At 35.3% G+C, this 20,169-nt stretch overlaps 1 protein-coding gene and 1 non-coding gene across 2 annotated transcripts in view; one reads left to right on the top strand and one right to left on the bottom strand.

The window, feature by feature from the left end:
* TMEM232 (transmembrane protein 232) overlaps positions 1–20,169 on the top strand; it is a 222,839-nt gene that overhangs the window by 130,010 nt on the left and 72,660 nt on the right. The gene's annotated exons all lie outside the window — the stretch shown is intronic.
* Positions 12,950–13,025, bottom strand: TRNAA-AGC (transfer RNA alanine (anticodon AGC)). Its single transcript has one exon. It is a non-coding gene; the product is annotated as a tRNA-Ala (tRNA).

Raw genomic sequence — 20,169 nt, 5'->3', positions numbered from 1 at the left:
AAAGACAGAAACAAATAAACACGGCCACAACAATAATTAAGATTGGTTAAAAAAAAAAAGTCAACCTAACACCCACCAGTATCTGTAAGGTGTGATAGAAAATAAACTTCTAGTCTTTTTGTGTAACTGCAACCACAAAAGATTACTATGGTTGGCACTGTCTTGGAAGAAAAACATTACTAGTAGGGAGTCTCTGGGGGTGAAACTAGAACACAATACACACCTTCTATGTTTTAGTGATACGGGAATTTAAGGAATTAGGTCTACAAGCCTGATTTAGGCAGGCAGGTGGGCAGCAGAATTGTACCAGCCAGGTCTCTACACCTCTCATTCCCCTCCCCTCATTACCACTCCCTTCCCCTGCTCAAATTCTGGTAGATATTTCAATGGAATAGCAAAGGACAATAGTTTAGTTTTCTATAATTCTGTGAATGCAAGCATGCCAGTTGAGAACAGCAGGAGTACCAACGACCTTTTGTTTCTTCGGGCTATGGCCAGTGTGAACAGTTCAGGTTGCTCCCTCCTCTTTTCTAACCATCATGGTCACTGCAAGGACTTGTTCTTGGCTAAAAACTGGGGAGTTTACTTTCTATTGTGAGGAGACCAACCAGCCAAAGCTGTCAGCAGTTTCAAAAGCCATTTCCATGGAAGAGCCATAGGGGTCATTTGATCTCGTGTCCTTTTTGTCTAAAAGGAAACTGAAGATTTCATAAGGTTACTTAGGAAATAAGGAGCCAGACAGCAGAATTGGATAAGAACCAAGGCTTTCTTCACTCCCAATATGGTTTCATATTTGAAAAATTCCCATTATGTTCATACAGATGTACTAACACTCCAATTGTTGAAATAGACTCTTTTGGAAGGTCATATTGCTAGGAATCAACTACAATTTTGTTAACTTTTTGAGCTAAAATCTTTAGGACTTCTTGTATGAAAATTAATGTCTAGTCTATTTGAGTAGGATATTTTGTATTATCTTTGATGCTATAGCTATGCTTTCCTTATGCCATGTCATCTCTCTTTGAAAGCCCAGCACTGAAAACTTATAAAGAAACACTTTCCTCTGCTCGAACAGCTATTTTAAAATGATATTTACATATTTATTTTTTTCTATTGGTCTTCTGTAGCTCTACATCTTAAAGGAGAGTGTTAATAAAGGGTAGTTAAATGTCTACATTACCAGATGAAAACTAGTACAAAAACAACAGTGAATTAAAAATGGCACTGTCTAAAGTGACTACTGTATATAAAAAAAAGATGAACAATAGATCCTGTTTTAGTCTCACAAGTTGCTTGATTATAAACTGCTAAGATAGTCCAAGGAATACATTCTATGACCATCAAACAACAAATGGAGAAGAAAGGAAAAGAAGACACATATTAAGGGTCAATTGTCCAATGTTCTTATACAATTTTAAGGGTCAGTTCCTCAGGTACAGAAGACTCAAGGGAATCATTTCCCTCTAAAAAAGCCACACAGAGCCTTTTAATGCTCAGTCATTTGACAACCACACAGATCAGTGTTCTTAAAGCAGAAGATATGGTGAATGAGAATATTTGCTGAGCCTTCAGCAGCAGAATTTAGGGCCCGCTCTATATTTTTGAAGTATGTGCAGGATTACAAGAATGAGCTTGGAGAAGAAAAAGATCTTGACCAAATTTTTCCTGTAGAATTTCAATGTAGGTAAACCTAATCAAACTAGGCTCTGGGTGATTATAGCTCAAGTGTCTGGATGAAAAGGGATATAAGTCATTCAATTAATTTAAGTTAGTGAGGTTCACAATTATGCCCATTTTTATATTGGACCCAGAAGAACCTAATTTTTCCCTTGAATTCTGTGCTCAGGTATACAACCACCAACATTTTATTTTGCATTTAGAAGGCCTGACAAACAACCCAAATTTAACACATCCAAAGCTCAACTCAGCTCCCTCTTACCCAAGCCTGTCCATTCCAGTGTTTTCTCAGTAAGTGGGAAATTCATCTTTCTATTAACTCAAACCTTGAGTCTCTCTATGTTTGAGAGACTATGTCTCTATGTCTCTCACATACTATGCTCAACCTATCAGACAATCCTTTAATCTTTATCTTCAAAATATTCCAGAAATTTTTCACTATTTTCATTGGTTCCATCTGATTCAAAAAAGGAGGAAAATTGAGGTTTGGGATAAGACAGTCTACCTGTGAAAGCAGCTTTCATAAAGCCTTGCAGTAATGGTAAAAATAGTAGGACACTAAAAATAGCTGAACTCTTCTGTAGACCAGCACCTTGCTTGCACTGAAGATCTATTGAATGATGAATATGCTGCCCACCTTCACACAGGTTATAATCTAAAACAGGATGGATCAACCAATAAGCAAGTGAGGTAACTACAGGTTCTTTTAAATCCCATGAGTAAAATTAACTGGCTGATAAGCTGGAAAGTAATCGATGTCTTTGATACAGTTGAAGTCTGACCAATTTGATAGGAGTATTAGACATGGGATAAAGAAAATGAGAATGTATGAGCACTTCTTAGGGGTTATTGCTAGCACCTTCAACTCTGTGATTATACTTTATCTCATCTGATCCTAAAAATAACCTTACAGGCCTGACCTGTGGTGGCGCAATGGATAAAACGTCGACCTGGAAATGCTGAGGTCGCCGGTTCGAAACCCTGGGCTTGCCTGGTCAAGGCACATATGGGAGTTGATGCTTCCAGCTCCTCCCCCCTTCTCTCTCTCTCTGTCTCTCTCTCTCTCCCTCTCTCTGTCCTCTCTAAAAAAAAAATGAATTAAAAAAAAATTAAAAATAACCTTACAGAATCAGTATGATTATTGCCTGCATTTTTTATATGAGAATGTGATGTTCAGAGAAGTTAGAAATTAAGTTCATTTAGTTAGTACGTATGACCCAAGTCCAAATTTTCTGATTGCAAGCCTATGTATTTTTTATTACATTATGCAGCATCTCCTAATTTCAAGTATCTGGGAGTGGGGGCGAGAAAGTAATTGAAAAATTCTACTTTTAACAGCCAGGAAAGATTTCATTGAGGGAGTGATTTGGAGTGGAGACCTGCTGCAGGACAATGAGCCTGCCTTATGGAAGAGACTGCAGGCAGGGGAAGTGGGACAGGGAGGCCCAGGCGAAGGAAAGCGCTGAGTGTGGTAACTATACAGGTCAGATTGGCTGCAGAGCAGTGAGGGAGAGGAAAGTAAGAGGAGATGAAGTTGGCACCAAAGCCAGAATTTAAGGCTCTGTAAATCCAGAAGAGAAATTTCAGTTTTATTCCAGTACAAAATGAAATCATTGGAAGGTTTTAACCAGGAGAGGAACAAGGCCAATTTACTTGTAAAAGAGAACAGATGTTGGTCTGAAGATGAGGCTGAATTAAATGAACATTTCTCCTATTCCTATTATCCTCTTTTCAGGATTTAAAAGTGGTCTTGAAAATGATCTAGGCGTATGCTAAATGTTGAAAATTCCTTTGCTGAGACCTATCCTTCCCGACCACTGACTGAAATTTCAGTCTGCCTCTACACCTGTGTTACCTGCTTAGTTCCGTCCCTGCCAACTCTAGAAATTTGCTGGTAAACCTTTACTGGCCTGATGAGAGCAACATTTGATCAGTTCGTCAATGGGACTGGAATAATCATAAGAATAGAATAGTATCTATGAAACAACGATATTTTAAAATTAAAAATCAAAAAGATGAGACTCTTACAGTTGGTCTTTAGATATTTTGCTTTATAAAATTTAGATATTTGCATGTATTTAATTTGTTTATAAATCATACACATATACACACTTCATAAGGAGTTTATAGCAAACACACACACACACACAACATTTAGAAAAAAAGTGTGTCCCAGCAAATATTTGTTTTTTACATATAATACTTGCCATCCCTACAATGACAACAATGTCAGGCACATAGGTGGCAGTCATCTCTTTTCCTGTTAGCACAACATTTCAAGCAATAAACAAGGAAATTTCCACTTGATAGTGATTGTAATTCTACATTTTATTTTATATTACATACATTTTTATACTTTAGGTTCTCAGACTATTCTACTAGCTGTAGAGTAACTTATTACAGCTGTGCCAAAAACAAAACTAAACAAAACTTTACTTTTCTATAATATTCTCAATATAACTAGACCTGAGCAAATTAAATATGTTAAATAGGATAGAACTCTTTCCCACTTCTAATACTGCTTTTTTTTACAACCACTTCTTGTAAATTTTTCTTGTTTCAATGATGATTTTTGAGATGTTAGTTTACAATGTCTTCAGGCTTTTTTTTTTTCTTCCAACAGTTACTGAAAATTTTATGGAGGTCTCTTGAAGGCCCCAAAGCTATTGACCCCACAGAATGAATTTTTAATGAAGGAAATTCCAGGAACCTAGCCAAGTCACATGGGACTATTTAGAGTCTGGAAGGCCTTTCTTTCCTTAAATTACATCTACCATGAGAACCCTCAAAATGGTCACCTAACCTGGATTCATCCTAAGGCTACACCTGCCTACACTAAATTTGTCCCGTGAAAAGTTATGCTATAACTTTATAATGTGGGCACTCAAAAGTTTTTACCCCTTAACTTCTCAAGATTAAAATTAATAAAAGTTTTACCCTCTTCCTGAAATTTTTTAAATCTTTATTATACCTAAAATGTCATCATAATTTAAGGGTTATATAACATTATCACAAGGATAGGAATGTAGAATAATTATAATACAGCTAATTAGTATTTAGTCTTGCTTTCTCTTGCAATTCTTTTATAAACAGAAGCTAATTAATAGCTGAGATGTCAGTATTTTGTCCTCAAAGAGTGTAACCTGTTAGATTATGATTTTTTTTAGCTCAAGTGCTTCTTTCGCATCTTTCCTTGGTATCATACAGAGCTACAGAAGACAGCGATTTTATTTTCTATTCCCCTTAAGCAGGTAAAAGGTGTTCAGACCACTTTTATACCCATTTATGCTTGGAAGAGCCCTGGAAACAATGAGACAAATGTCATTTTCTTTGAAGGAAACACTTTAGTGGGATATACTGAGTATATTCATTCCAGAAATAAAATTATTGTGCCTAGGTGAATAATGATTTGCCAACAAACCACACCATTTTATATCTTGTAATTTGACCAGTTTATAAGGATTTAGAAAAGTGGCCCAAGTTTTTGCACAGTGGAAGAACTATTTAGATATCTAGAACTATATATATATCCAGAGATATTTATATGGTGGAACTATTTATATGCCCAGAATTATTTAGATGTCCAGAACTATTTATATGCTCAGAAAACCTTGCACTTGCAAAACATGATTTCTCTGCAGATTTCAGCTTCCAAGTGTTTTTTTCAGCCCCATGATGCAGCAAGTTTGCTGTACTCAACTTTAAGTATAAATTTCACTTCAACTATGCCTGTAATCCTACAAAGTACTTATTGTGACTATTCATTTGGTGTCATTATCCCATAGTTGTTGGTTGTTTTTGTTTTTTTTCCATCTATATATTTACTTTGGGTATATTTTGTCTCCTTTCTTTTCCAGCTTTTTAAGGTAGAAACTTAGTGTATTGATTTTAAAACTGTTCTCTTTTCTAAGGTATATCTTCAAAGCTACAAATTTCCCTCTAATGGCATGTTGTATTTTCATTTTAAATGAGCACAAAATATTTTCATATTGTATTTGTAACTTCCTCTTGAGTCATGGTTATTTATGACTATGCTTTTTAATTTCTAAATATGTAGGGGATTTATAGTTATTATTTTTTATTAATATAGGATTTAATTCCATTGTTATCAGAAGTCATACTTTATAAAATTTTAATTTCTGAAAATACAGTGATACTTTTTATGGTTGAGCATTTGGTCTCTATTAGTGAATGCTCTAGGTACACTTGAAAATCTGTATTCTGTATTTGGGGCAATGTTCTATAAATGTCAAATTAGCTCAAAGTGGTTAAAATAATTAAATTCTTTTATATGTTTACTAATTTTTAAACTGTTTTTCTAGTTTTATCGACTAGTGAGAAAGGGATGTAAAATTTTTCAGCTATAATTGTAGATTTGACTATATCACCCTGTCCGAGTTGGCTTTATGTTTATTGAATCCCTCTTATTAAGTACATATGCATTATCATTTTAATGTTTCCTGAGAATCTGAGCCTTTTACTATTTTGAAATGTTCTTTATTTCTGGTTAATCTTGTTTGTCCAAAAATCTACATAATCTGATATTAACATTTTCACACTTTTTAAATTGCTTAGCTATTTATGAAATATAGTTTTATATTTTTCCTACTCTTCTTTCACCATATCTGTGGAATCAAATTTAAAATATATCTCTTATAGGCTGAGGAGCCACTGCGCCACTTCACCCGCAGGTGTTATAAGGTACCAAAAACTACAGAATATTAATACTTTAAGAGGCTTGAAGAACATTTTATTAATTTGGGTTAAGGTGTGTAGAGAAATTGTGAGAATAGTCTCTGTACTGTGTGATTGGCATAACCAGGATGGCCCTTGGCATTGTATTGTAAATGCAAAGGGAAGGAAAACATGGATTCCCAGACATTCCACTACACCTGTGGGAAAGGGGTGAATGGCTAGCCAGGTGCAGGAAGAGAAAAGCCAAAATAAACCTTTTCTTATAGTAATGAGCCATTTGCAGGCATTTGTCCCCACAAAACTACCTCTCCTATGTAAATTCATGTGGTTAATACCTGTGACTCTAGACAGAGAGATGGCGGATAAACACTAAAAAATATAGGAATGTCTTTTAATATGTAAAGAGACATCTTTCTACCATTGTGTTGACTTATAAATTTTGTTTTCTCCAAAATAATGTATGGCTTGCAAATTGAACATGGTCCTATAATGTTTATGGACATATGACTATTACCAATAGTGATAAAGTGCACCTAATTGCAATTTTTGCTTCTGTACTTCCCGCTTGCAAAACTATAAAAACTAGGTAGAACAAAGGGCCAGCATGTTCTCCCTCAGATTTCTGTCGGAGTTGCCCCCACTTGACCAAGCTAGACAATAAAGCTTTGGTGTGTAATCAACGGACTTTGTTTGTGTCTTCAATGTTTTGCATCCCTCCGGATTAGGCTTAACATAGACAACATATGGTTCGATTATTGTAAAACAATCTATTTTGTATATTTGTTGCCTTTTAATTGGAATCTTTCATCCATTTAAGTTTAATGTAAAAACGGATATGGTTAATTTTTACCATATCAGTGCTACCAATTTTTCTGTTTATTTCCTATGTTTGCATCTAGCACTCATCTTTTGCTGCTTTATTTTGGGTTAATGGACTACACTTAACTATTCTATTTTATATTATGTATTGGACTTTTTAAAAACATATTTCTATTTTATTTTATATTATTTATGTTGACCGAGGGCGCACCACGAAGACTCTAGACCCAAGTGTGTGGATAAAACAGAAGAAAAAGTTTATTACACTCGCGAGCGGGCCCAAGGCAAGGAGATGGCCAAGAGCACTCTCAGTCTTTTTGCAAGGGCTTTTATACTTTGGTAGGCAAGCAAGCAACCGTTTACAGAAGCTGAGTTGGCAGTTAGTCGTTAACCCTTATCCTATCTCTATCTTTATCAGGAACACATACCTATTCGCGTAAGCAGGTTGGGGTCCAGCTGCCTCCTGTGAACTAGCTCTAAGCAAATTTCTAAGTGGTTTATGGTAGGGAGCGGTCAATTCCTGCTTTCTTTAATTTTAGTCAAAAGGTCAAGCAGAATTTTTCCACTCACGGTTACAATTTAGTGGTTGTTTAAAGTATCACAATATGCACCTTCAACACATCAAAGTGTTTTTAGTAGTATACTGCTTCATTTAAAATGTAGGAACATTGTAGAAACTCTGGATTCTGGTAACATCCTGTGAAAAGTTTTGATTTTATTAGCGCCCGCAATTTAATTTTTGGCTGATTACCTTGAACTTGTGAAGGTTTGCTTTTCACTTTATTAGGAGGATCTATTTCAGTTTAGCCCTTACTTAGTCTTAGGGAAAATTACTTGATCCTGAAACATATTATTTATTCTTAAGGTATATCTTGGATTTTAATGGACAGCTAAGAGTTTGGACAGGTTGCTCAGACCTAGCAACATGCAAATCCTAAACTCTCTTTCCTGCAGTGGTCAACAAATGATATTTCTGCTCAGCCCATTAGCCTTCCAGCTACTGCTTTTCACTTGACTGAGTCTTGTGTTCCGTTAATAAGATATCCAAGGATTAAAGAAAGGTATATACAGATTTTTAGGCTTTGTTCTTTGTGATACCATGCTTTTTGAGATTTCCTCTATTAATTTCCAGCCTTTCTGGAAGCCTTAAATGCCATCCTTTGGTGCCTAAAGCCAAAAGGTTTTTTAAGGTTTTTGCTTGAGTATTAGCCATTCTGAATGTGGAAAGACTGGAGTATGTCCTCAAGAGAAGAGAAGTAATATAAATTCTTATATTACCCAGTTTCATTCTTTTTCTTTCAGAGTTCAACTGCTTTCACTTTGTCTGCTTCGGTTGCTCTTCAGGGCCATTAAATAGTTAGTTTTTATATTTTATCCAGAGTTTATGATTGTCACCTCAGGGAGGGTAATTCAAATTAAATTACTTTGTTATTCCCAGAATTGGAATTGGAAAAATGATTTTTCTTTTAATATTAAAGCTCCCTTATGAAAAAGCTGAGGAAGATTCTGAGCCACACAGGACTTAGCAAGTCATATGGTCTAGATATACACAAACTCTGTGCAGTGAGATCAGCCTTTTTAAAAATCAATTCCTTCAACAACTTCTTTGTTCTTGTGTTAAATCAAATAATGTGGCTATGGGACATAGTTTATTGAATAAAGCAGACATTATTGTTTTCTTCTTGCTTTAATATGAAATTCAATTGATAAAGTACATGATTAAAAAATACAAAAGCTTTCAGATTTGGGGATACCTTATTTTGTACTCTACATAATTTCCCATGCTTATTTCAAGAGTCTTTCACTTAGGTTTCATAAAATAGATGTATTTAAACTTTTTTTAGACCCTGAAAAAACCCAGTCTCTACTTTTTTTCTGTTTCCTGTTCTCATTTATTCTAACTAGGCTTTATATGACTCTATATCTGGGAGATGCATGCTCAAACAAATTAATACCTGCAAGCCTACACAAATAACATAAATGTGTAAAGTAGGTAAGCATGGGGAAAGTGAGGACTCTAATAGTGAAGACCAGGATGTGAGCTCTAGTCCTCATGAGAAACTGTAAGCAACACCAGCTTCCCTGACTCTCTGGGCTGCATGCCCTAGTACCAGCTCCTATGCATATTTGGGCTAGGTGACTTAGCCTTAGTTACCAGGTGTTTCTAGGTTAGCCACCTGGAAGACTACCTTTTTTGGGTATAGGCTAGCTGTAGTGATGTCAACTTGCTGAGTCAGCTAGCCTATACCCAAAAAAGGTAGTCTTCCAGGTGGCTAACCTAGAAACACCTGGTAATATTGGCCCCATGCTGCTATTGTCCCTAAGCCCTATATCTACCCGTGCCGGCACAACATACTAGGGAAGAGACAGGAGTCATCAGAATTCAGAAGAGGAGACAACAGGATTCAGAAGCTGAGGAGACTCAAGGACTGACAATTCAGGAGACTTGAGATTGAGGAGACTTGAGGGGAGCATCAGAAGCAGAAATAACAGCATCAGCAATAGGAGCAGAAGCAGCAGAGATGAAGCAAGAATAAAGCCTTCAAGCAATTCAAAATGGTGTTTTCTCCGGCTCCTCATGTTTTTTTTCACCTTAGGGATCTCACCACCTAAGTCATCCCTTGTGGATCAGGTGTGCTTCAACAGGGAAACATTAGAGAGTTCTGGAGAATGAGGTAGTTTGGAGAAAATATGTATGTGTAAAAGATCAATCATATCACCTTTTACCATACAGAGATCTATGGGATAGTGTTGCCAGATCTTCCACTTAAAAGAAGAGCTCAAAATAAGAATTTATATGTGGAATTTCCTGATTATTAAAATACTCATATGTCAAATAAAACGCACTGATTAGTGTCATAGACAGTTAGGGAAGTTATAGTGGAATACCATAGAGTGGGTGGCTTAACAACAAACATTTATTTTTCATAGTTCAGGAGGCTGGGAATTCCAAGGTCAAGGTGCTGGAAGACTTGGTGTTTACTGAGGGCCATGTCCTGGATCATAGCCAGCCATCTACTGGCAGTGTCCTCACATGATGGAAGGGAGAAGGGAGTATTGTGAGATCTCTTTATAAGGGCACAAATTCCTTTTTTTTTTTTTTAACAGAGAAAGAGAGAGAGAGTCAGAGAGAGGGATAGACAGGGACAGACAGGAACAGAGAGAGATGAGAAGCATCAATCATCAGTTTTTTGTTTTGCGACACCTCGGTTGGTCATTGATTGCTTTCTCATATGTGCCTTGACCGTGGGCCTTCAGCAGACCAAGTAACCCCTTGCTTGAGCCAGTGACCTTTGGTCCAAGCTGGTGAGCTTTGCTCAAACCAGATGAGCCTGCACTCAAGCTTGCGACCTCGGGGTCTCAAACCTGGGTCCTCTGCATCCCAGTCCGACGCTCTATCCACTGTGCCACCACCTGGTCAGGCACAAAATCCATTCTTGAGTGCCCTGCCCTTATGACCTAACCAACTCCCAAAGGTCCCATATCCAAGTACCATCACATTGGGGATTAGGTTTCAACATATGAATTTTGGAGGAGCACAAACATTTAGTCTATAACAAGTAGTATACAGAGTCCCTATGTCTATAACTGCTTAAGTGTTTCCATTGTTGGCTCTTCTACTTGCTCATTTTCTCTCCCTCACTTGGAATACTCCCTCATGCAAATCCTGGTTTTCTATGTTCAATTCAAGTTTTACATCCCCATAAAGCTGCTGAGAGTTTTTCAGTCTTAGTTGTTCATCTTCTCCTTCTGTGAAACCTATAAAATTAATGTCTTAATTTTACTGCCTTTGTACTCCGTGAGTTGTGCTTCAATTCTCAACATCTTTATTTCTCCTATAGGATTTCAATTTTCTTTTATTGATGTTAATACACAAGGCTTTTTAAAGTGTGAGGGAAGGGGAAACTGTAGGAAGATTGTTGATTTTGAGGAGATCATAGAGATATCCAAGTCATACCCTTTATTTGGCAGATGAAGAAACTGAGGCCCAGTATGTTAAATGACATAACCATTGATCAGTCAGAAAACTAATGGCCACACTTCAGGAATTCACACCTCTTCTCTGTTTCTCTTTCCACCAAAGACACAGCACTCATAGATATAGGACAAGGTAATTTTCCATTCAATATCAAAAGTTAGATTTATTGTTTCTTCCTCTTTGTTTTCTCTTCTTCCTGGAATAGCTGAGTGAAATAAACTCAGATTCTTTAAAGCTGAAAGTATAAAATATCTTTCCTGTGAAATTGGGAGTATTTTATGGCTTCGTTCAATCACTTAAATTTGGTAATGGGGAAGATTATGAGTCAGCCTAACTCTGTTGTTTCCAAAATTTAGATTTTATTGTATTTGTTTCCCCTTGTGCACATTATAGACAAGAAAGTATCCTAGAACAGAATTTGTCCTCTCATCTGAACTATCTATTTTCCTATAAATTCTTAAGGAGAATTAAATTTTATTAAGAAAACCATAGCATTACTCTAATAGAGACAGATTCTATTCTAGTAAGAATTTGCCTTTTGAACACTATCATTATGCCACACGATGGCATCCTAAGTCAATTTCTATAAATAAAACACTGAAATAAAACATAAGGCTTTGCATATATGAAACTTACATGCTTTTATAATCCAAAAATCTAGATGAGTAACGTTATTCATGAGCTTCAATTTATTAAAATTATTTGCAGTTTCTTTATTCACAGGCTGCTATAAAAAAAAAGTAGCAATTTTTTAATGAAACAAAACTGCAGTCACTATCATTTTGAATTGCCAAATAGCTTCAGTATTATGCACCACAAATATAGTCACCTAATTTTCAGCACATGAACAATGGAATCTTTTTATAATGAACTACAAAATAAAACTATAAAAATGTAAAAGTTTTAAATAAAACCCTTAAGTTTTCATAGGAATTTGGGAGTAAATTTTTTGTTGTAATTTGTGATTTCAATGCAATTTTACTAAGAAATCATAAAATTATATTACAAAGAACCATCTCTAACTTGAAAAGTAATGCAAAAATATAATCTGTGTGCATGAAATGTTTAAGTTCTTTTATCTTTGTCCCCTTTGTACATACAGCTCAGTTGCTCTTCACTAGCAAAGGGAGTATGCATTATTTTGTTCAAGAACTATTTTTTTTGTTCAACAACTATTTCCTTTAATTGTTGGTAATAGAGTCATCTCTCATCTCCGTTTTCATTTTGATTCTAGTTAATATCATATAAAGGTTACATTCTCACCAATGCTTACTACTGTCAAAATTTTTTATTTTAGGAAATCAACTGAATAAACAATAATTCACTGCAGTGATTTTTTAAAATGGATTTACTTTATTTTTTAATAGTTATTTTTCATTGGGTAGCTTATTCTGAAATGCCTATTCTTGTCATTTGACCAGTATTTTTTCTTTTTAATAATATATATATTTTTTAATTTATTTATTTTTTTTATATTTCTGAAGCTGGAAACGGGGAGAGACAGTCAGACAGACTCCCGCATGCGCCCGACCGGGATCCACCCGGCACGCCCACCATGGGGCGACGCTCTGCCCACCAGGGGGCGATGCTCTGCCCATCCTGGGCGTTGCCATGTTGCGACCAGAGCCACTCTAGCGCCTGGGGCAGAGGCCACAGAGCCATCCCCAGCGCCCGGGCCATCTTTGCTCCAATGGAGCCTTGGCTGCGGGAGGGGAAGAGAGAGACAGAGAGGGAAAGCACGGCGGAGGGGTGGAGAAGCAAATGGGCGCTTCTCCTGTGTGCCCTGGCCGGGAATCGAACCCGGGTCCTCCGCATGCTAGGCCGACGCTCTACCACTGAGCCAACCGGCCAGGGCTTTTTTAATAATATTTTTAAAAACTAAATTTATTGGTATGACTTTGGTTAATAAAATCATACTGGTTTTAAATGTATAACTCTATAACATGTCAGCTTAATGCATTATGTATTCACCACCCAAAGTCAAGTTTCTTTCCACCATTGTTTATCCCCTTTTGACTTCTTTCAACTTCTCCCACCTCCCTTTCCCTCTAGCAATCACCATGTTGCTTTTTGTGTCTGTTCCTGTTTGTTTGTTTTTGCTTAATCCCTTCATGTTTCTAACCCAGCCCCCAAACAGCTGTCAGTCTGTTCTATGTATTTATGAACCTGACTTTAGTTTGTTAGTTAATTTGGTTCATTGGATTCCACATATATATTTGTCTTTCTCTGCCTAGTTTACTTCACTTAGCATAATCCTCTTCAGGTTCATCCATGCTGTTGCAAAAGGTAAGATTTCCTTTTTTATATCCCAGTAATATTCTGTTGGGTAAATGTATCACTGCTTTTTTATCCACTCATCCACTGATGGGCACTTAACTACTTTCAAATCTTGGCTATTATAAATAACACTGCAGAGATCATAGGGGTGCATATATTCTTTAGAATTGGTGTTTAGGATTTCTTCGGATAAATTCCCAGAAGTGGAATCGCTGGGTCATAAGATAGTTCTATTTTTAATTTTTTAAGGAAACTTCATACTGTTTTCCACAGTGACTATACCAATCTATATTCCCACCAACAATGCATAAAGATTCCTTTTTCTCCACATCCTAGCCAACACAGGTTGTTTGTTGATTTATTGATGATAGCCATTCTGACAGGTGTGAGGTGATATCTCATGGTGGTTTTAATTTCATCTCTCTGATGACTAGTGACATTGAGCATCTTTTCATATGTCTATTTTCCATTGTACATCCTCTTTGGAAAAGTGTTTAGTCAGGTCCTCAGCACATTTTTAATTGGAATGTTTGTCTCCTTGGTGTTGAGTAAAATGAGTTCTTTAAAAATTTTGGATATTAACCCCTTATCACATGTATCATTGGTGAGCATGTTCTGCCATTTAGTGGGCTGTATTTTCATTTTGTTAATGGTCTCATTTGCTGTGCAAAAGCTTTTAGTTTGATGTAGTCTCATTTGTTTATTCTTTTATTTTGTTTCCCTTGCTTAAGGAGATATATCAGAAAAAATATTGCTACAAAAAATGTCTGAAATTTTACTGCCTATGTTTTAATCTAGGATTTTTATGGTTTCACAAGTTTACATTAAGTCTTTAATCCATTTTGAGTTTATTGTTGGGTATGGAATAAGGAGGTGGTCTAGTTTAATTTTTTGCATGTATTCATCTAATTTTCTCCAAATCATTTACTAAATACATTATCTTTACCCCATTGTATATTCTTGCCTTCTTTGTCAAAAAGTAATTGACCATAAAGGCATGGGTTTTGCAGCTGAGATATCTCTCTGCCTTCTCAGCCGCTGCATGAAGCCCTCTCCATGTCTCTGCCCTTCTTAGCAGTCTCTGTGTAGTTTTTTCTATAAATCCTTGGATATTATACTCCTGTTTAGCTGTCTGTCAGCTGTCTGTCATTTAGGTTGACTACTCTATAATTTAGCCATAAATTTGGTTTGGCACTGGGAGGAAGTGAGTCTAGCTTCCACCTACTCCACAGCCATCTTGGAATACTCATTTTTCTTTGGTTTATTTATTTTGTTGATGAAATTGTAGTTTGCTATTTTATACTCATTATGCTACTTTATGCTAACATACTTTATAATTTTAATGAGGTTGAATTTATTACTTAGAATATTTTGTCTAGTTAAAAGAACTCTTTCCCACACTGATAGCATAACAAAAAATAAATATGCTTCTGTATTTCATCCCCGAAGTTAAAAAACATTGCCTCTCATATTTAAGTCATTAAAGAATTTGAAGATATGGTTTGGGCTAGGAATCTAGGGTAGTTGTCCTCTATGGTTAGCCAGCAATCATACACTGTTGAAAGGTCTGTTCAGTTGACATTGATTAGCTATGCTTTACATGGTATATATATTAAGTTTCTATGTAGATAATTCACTTTATCTTGGCTTTTGGACCCTTTGTGAATTTACTTATCCTTTGTTAATATTAAGCCATTTTCAGTTATTTGCTACAAATAAATATAACTCTTTACGTGTTGTGAAAAGTATCCTTTCACTTTATTTTTCTTCAGCAATAATTGTGCTATGAAGACTGTAGTCTTATGTATAAATTTAAAATTAGACTGGTACATTTCTTGAAAAAGTTTTTAGGGATTTTGCTTTAAATTACACTTAGTCTATAAAATGTATTTTACTTTAGGATACTAAATTTTCCCATTATGAACATAATATAGCTTTTCATTTAATTCAGGATATCAAGATAAGTTTTAAAATTTTTAAAAATTTTTTCTGCATAAACATTAGTTCCTCTTGTTGAATTTATTTCTAGATTTTTTTACTATTATGAATGTTATTTTTACAAATTTTCATTATTAAATATTTAAAACATGTAGAAAAGTAGAAAGAATAGTAGAATTAACTCCCCTTTATATAACCTCTAGCTCCAATAATTATCACTTACGGTAAATGTTTTATGCATTCTAGTCATCTCCTCTCACCAACTTCTGATTATTTTGAGGCAAATCCCAGATATCCTATAATTTCATTTATAACTAATGAATGGTGGCTTAAAAAAAATTAAGAAAAAGTATGTCTGCTAATACCTGCAAATGAATGAGTAAATACATTTTGCTATAATTATCTTACATTCAATATTACAGTCAATGTTCTAAAATCTCTTAATGATATCTCTCTCTAGAGTGTTTTCTGTAAAATTTGTGACTAATTAGATTTTAAAAATAACTTTCAGATACTTCAAACTTTATTTTATTTGTTTTACTTGAATCACTGCATTTTTGGGTGCTACATATATTTTAAGTAGAAGCAATATTAGTATTGTGTTTAAAAATTTAATGAAAATATTTTGAACCTTTCACCATTAGAATATTAGATGTAGATTCTTTGATAAGATATGATCCATCCAAACATGAAGTAATCTTTAATTCATACCTATTACTTTTTATCATGAGTAGTGATCAGATCATATTCTCCATTATTGAGATATCATAATTCTTTCTCTTTTTTATTATGTAATATTTAACTATATTAACATTCCTGGGATAATTCTAAACTGTTCATAATGTTTAATTTCTAAATATGCCTATATTCAGTTTACTTATATTTTAGTTGATTTGGTTTGCTAGTATTTTGCTTAGACTTTTTATAAACATATTTATAAGGGATATTGGCTTATCATTTTGTTTCTTGTCATTTCTTTGTCTGGTTTTGGTATCAAAATATACTCAGCCTCATTGAATGGAGTGAAAAGTGTTCTTTTCTATTTTTTGGAAGAGTTAATAAAATATTGGTGTTACTTTTTATAAAATACTTAGTACAATTTATCAGTAGAGCTATCTGGCATTGGGCTTCTGTTTTTGAGATTTTGTTGGTGTTTTTACTAATTCAATATCTTCACTTGTTCTAGGTTTATTCAGATTCTCTATATTTTAAGTAGTTTGGGGTTTCTATGTATTTGTTCATTTTGAACCAGTTTATATATTTTATTAGTACACAATTGTTCCCAGTGTTCCCTTATAATTTTTTTTTTTGCTTTCTGTAAGGTCAGACAAATATACTGTGGTATAGTCATCAGATGTTATATAATGAAAATAAATAAACTATACTTACATGCAAAATAATGTTGAGCTAAAGAATCAATATATAAAAGATATATATTTTATCATGCCATTTAATAAAGTTCAGAAAAGAATCAAAACTAATCTGTAGTATTAAAATATAGGATAAATGTTATATTTGGAAAGACACTAGTGACTGGTTTCTAGGGGGCATTTTGAAAGGCTTTCTGTTATTTTGGTACTGTTTTATTTCTTGATATGGGTATTGTTTAATAGAATTTATTTACTTCATGATAAGTTATCAGTTTGTACACTAATGGATGATAAAAATACTAAGGTATATGCTAAAGGCAACGTTTTCTTACCTCTATGGCAGATTAAATCTAAATGTATTTTTACAAGAGCTGGTAAGCAAAAATACAAATAAATAAATAAAATCAGTGATATTAGGACCTTGGCTCATAAACACATTATTTGCTCTGCCCCGTGAGTTCTTGAATATTTTATGGAAAAGAGAAGTCGCAAAACTACATAGACTGGCCATGGTATACTGGAGCCAGCTAACAACTTTTTAAAGAATTTTATAGAATTTAAGGAGCTTAAAGAATTTCTACATGACTATGGCCATATATACACCTAACTATAGACTCAGCCAAAGAAACAAATCCATTAATTTTTTACTGCCTTACTCTTTTTTTTTTTTTTTTTTTTTTTTTGCATTTCTCTGAAGCTGGAAACGGGGAGAGACAGCCAGACAGACTCCCGCGTGCGCCCGACCGGGATCCACCCGGCACGCCCACCAGGGGCGAAGCTCTGCCCACCAGGGGGCGATGCTCTGCCCCTCCGGGGCGTCACTCTGCCGCGACCAGAGCCACTCTAGCACCTGGGGCAGAGGTCAAGGAGCCATCCCCAGCGCCCGGGCCATCTTTGCTCCCCATCTTTGCTCCAATGGAGCCTTGGCTGCGGGAGGGGAAGAGAGAGACAGAGAGGAAGGAGGGGGAGGGGGTGGAGAAGCAAATGGGTGCTTCTCCTATGTTCCCTGGCCAGGAATCGAACCCGGGTCCCCCGCACATCAGGCTGATGCTCTACCGCTGAGCCAACCGGCCAGGGCCTTTACTGCCTTACTCAAACTGTAAAGAAAGAGGGGGAAAAAAATCAATGTCTTCATCTTTATCCAAACACTTATACTTCTTCTATAATAATGGATAGACAAAACACTGCTTAGTATTTCATTAGCTAGCTGGATTGTGAGTATAATAGTGGTTTAACAGAAACAAAGCAACTTTAGCACCTTAAAATCTCAGTAGACTCAAAATATTGCCTTATAATGATAATATCTTGAAGTTGTGATAACTTCCTTTGCTGTGCATATAGACGATCAACAGCGATGCCCACAAATAAATTTTCATAGTTTCTTTTTCTTCCACTTCACATTTAACACTCTGAATCTGATTTTGTATAATTTACCTTTATTTGCTTTTATATACACATATGCAAAATGTGGTAGAGCATTGAAGTAATTTCCTGGATAATTCAAGCCAAAAAATGGCCTCAGTTGCCTAGATATTTTAAATGAAATTGTGTTTCTCTTAGTTTGAGTTATAACGGCAATACTGCAATTCTGTATTTTACATGTATAGGCAAATTCTTAAAATTCAGAGTGTAGAAAAGTGCTGAGGGCAGTGATTTCAAAATGAAAGAAAGGAATATATTTTAAAGTGGAGTAAGAATTTGAATATTTGGCCTGACCTGTGGTGGCGCAGTGGATAAAGCATCGACCTGGAAATGCTGAGGTCGCCGGTTTGAAACCCTGGGCTTGCCTGGTCAAGGCACATATGGGAGTTGATGCTTCCAGCTCCTCTCCCTTCTCTCTTTCTGTCTCTCTCTCCTCTCTCTCCCTCTCTGTCTCTCCTCTCTAAAAATGAATAAATAAAAAAAAATTAAAAAAATAAAAAACTCTTTAAAAAAAAAAAGAAGAATTTGAATATTTGAATTTATGGTTATTATTTTGACTTAAAGTTAGGAAACTTCTTAAAATGTTTCATTAACATTTTATTGATCAGAGTGATTTCTATAATATGTAAATTAAAATGGGCATCTCTTAGTCACAAAACTAGATTGATATTGATGATTAATACAGGATAAATTTATAGCATGTGAACCAGTTTTGCTATGAATACGCAAGAATATAAAGATGCAATGCTTGTGAAGAGATTCTATGGCTGAGACATGTCACACAGTAATACTATTTAGAATGTAATAATGAATGCCTTTCCACTATAACACCTATTCTAATCCTTTCATTCTAAACTGAACATAAATATAAAGGGTATTAAGAATATATTTGAGATGTCAATGAAATAAAATGTTGTCACTGGATAATGGCTTCTTGTTGCTTCATAAAATACCAAGCCAAAGGCAAGACATATATTTTCGAATAAGAAGACATTAATCCCATGACAGTGTTTTATTGCAGCAATTGTATTTCTATTATACAAAATAAGCATGTAGGTTTAATTAATCCAATTGATGTATGTCAATGTAGCAAATTGACAGTGGTTTATCATCATTATGAAATTATTGTATTCTTATAGGCAGTTTGTCAATGAAAATGCAGATGTTTTAGGAAACAACCTTCAGATTGAGGGGAAATAGAAGTTTATGACTAACTGGAGCTTGGCTTTCCTAAGAAACTAATAGTTAATATAACAATTGAGGAACTGTATGATTGACATACCCAAAAAGGTTTGTATAATAGTCTTGTTAATATTATAGTTCCACATTTCAACCTACTGACAGGCAAAACATAATAATTAAATAAAATTATATGAGTAAAAAGCCACAATGTCACAGAGAATGTTGAACTCTTCAGAATGCTTTCTTAAGGCATTTATAAAACTAGCCTTTTTAATTATAATATTTGAATAACAGTTGATACCATTAGACTGGAGCATCATTCCATATTTCTAAGTATTATTACTACAATACACAAACCATCAAAACCAAACCAAGCATTATTCTCGGTGGAAAATTGAAAGCTATTGCTGAGGATGACGTCAGAGTAATGGCGGAGTAGGAAGCGATACCGATAAATCTCCCCCAAAACTCAACAAGATCTTCAACCAGAAACAGAAAAACCTATACTTGGAGCTTCCAGATTCTTCGCAATACACCCAAAGGTATGATTGAGTGATTTTGGCTAAATATATAACCAAACCCCGAAGGAAATAGGGAGTAAGAAATGCTCCGCCTTCCTCACTAACCTAAACAGGGCGGCTTTTTCTGGTAACTGTGAATATAGAAACTGAGGCGGGCAAAGGGGGTGAATAGATCCAGGCCGCCGCAGCAAAAACGGCCGAACCAGGCTGTGGCTCAGAGATCCAAGCCGAGGAAAATCTGATCCTGTGGCAACCCGGGCAATACAAGCTAACACTCGCGCCAAACCCA

This window comes from Saccopteryx bilineata, chromosome 4 (genome assembly GCF_036850765.1).
Source record: "Saccopteryx bilineata isolate mSacBil1 chromosome 4, mSacBil1_pri_phased_curated, whole genome shotgun sequence".
Classification (NCBI taxonomy): Eukaryota; Metazoa; Chordata; class Mammalia; order Chiroptera; family Emballonuridae; genus Saccopteryx; species Saccopteryx bilineata.
This window is presented reverse-complemented; position numbering and strand designations above follow the sequence as displayed.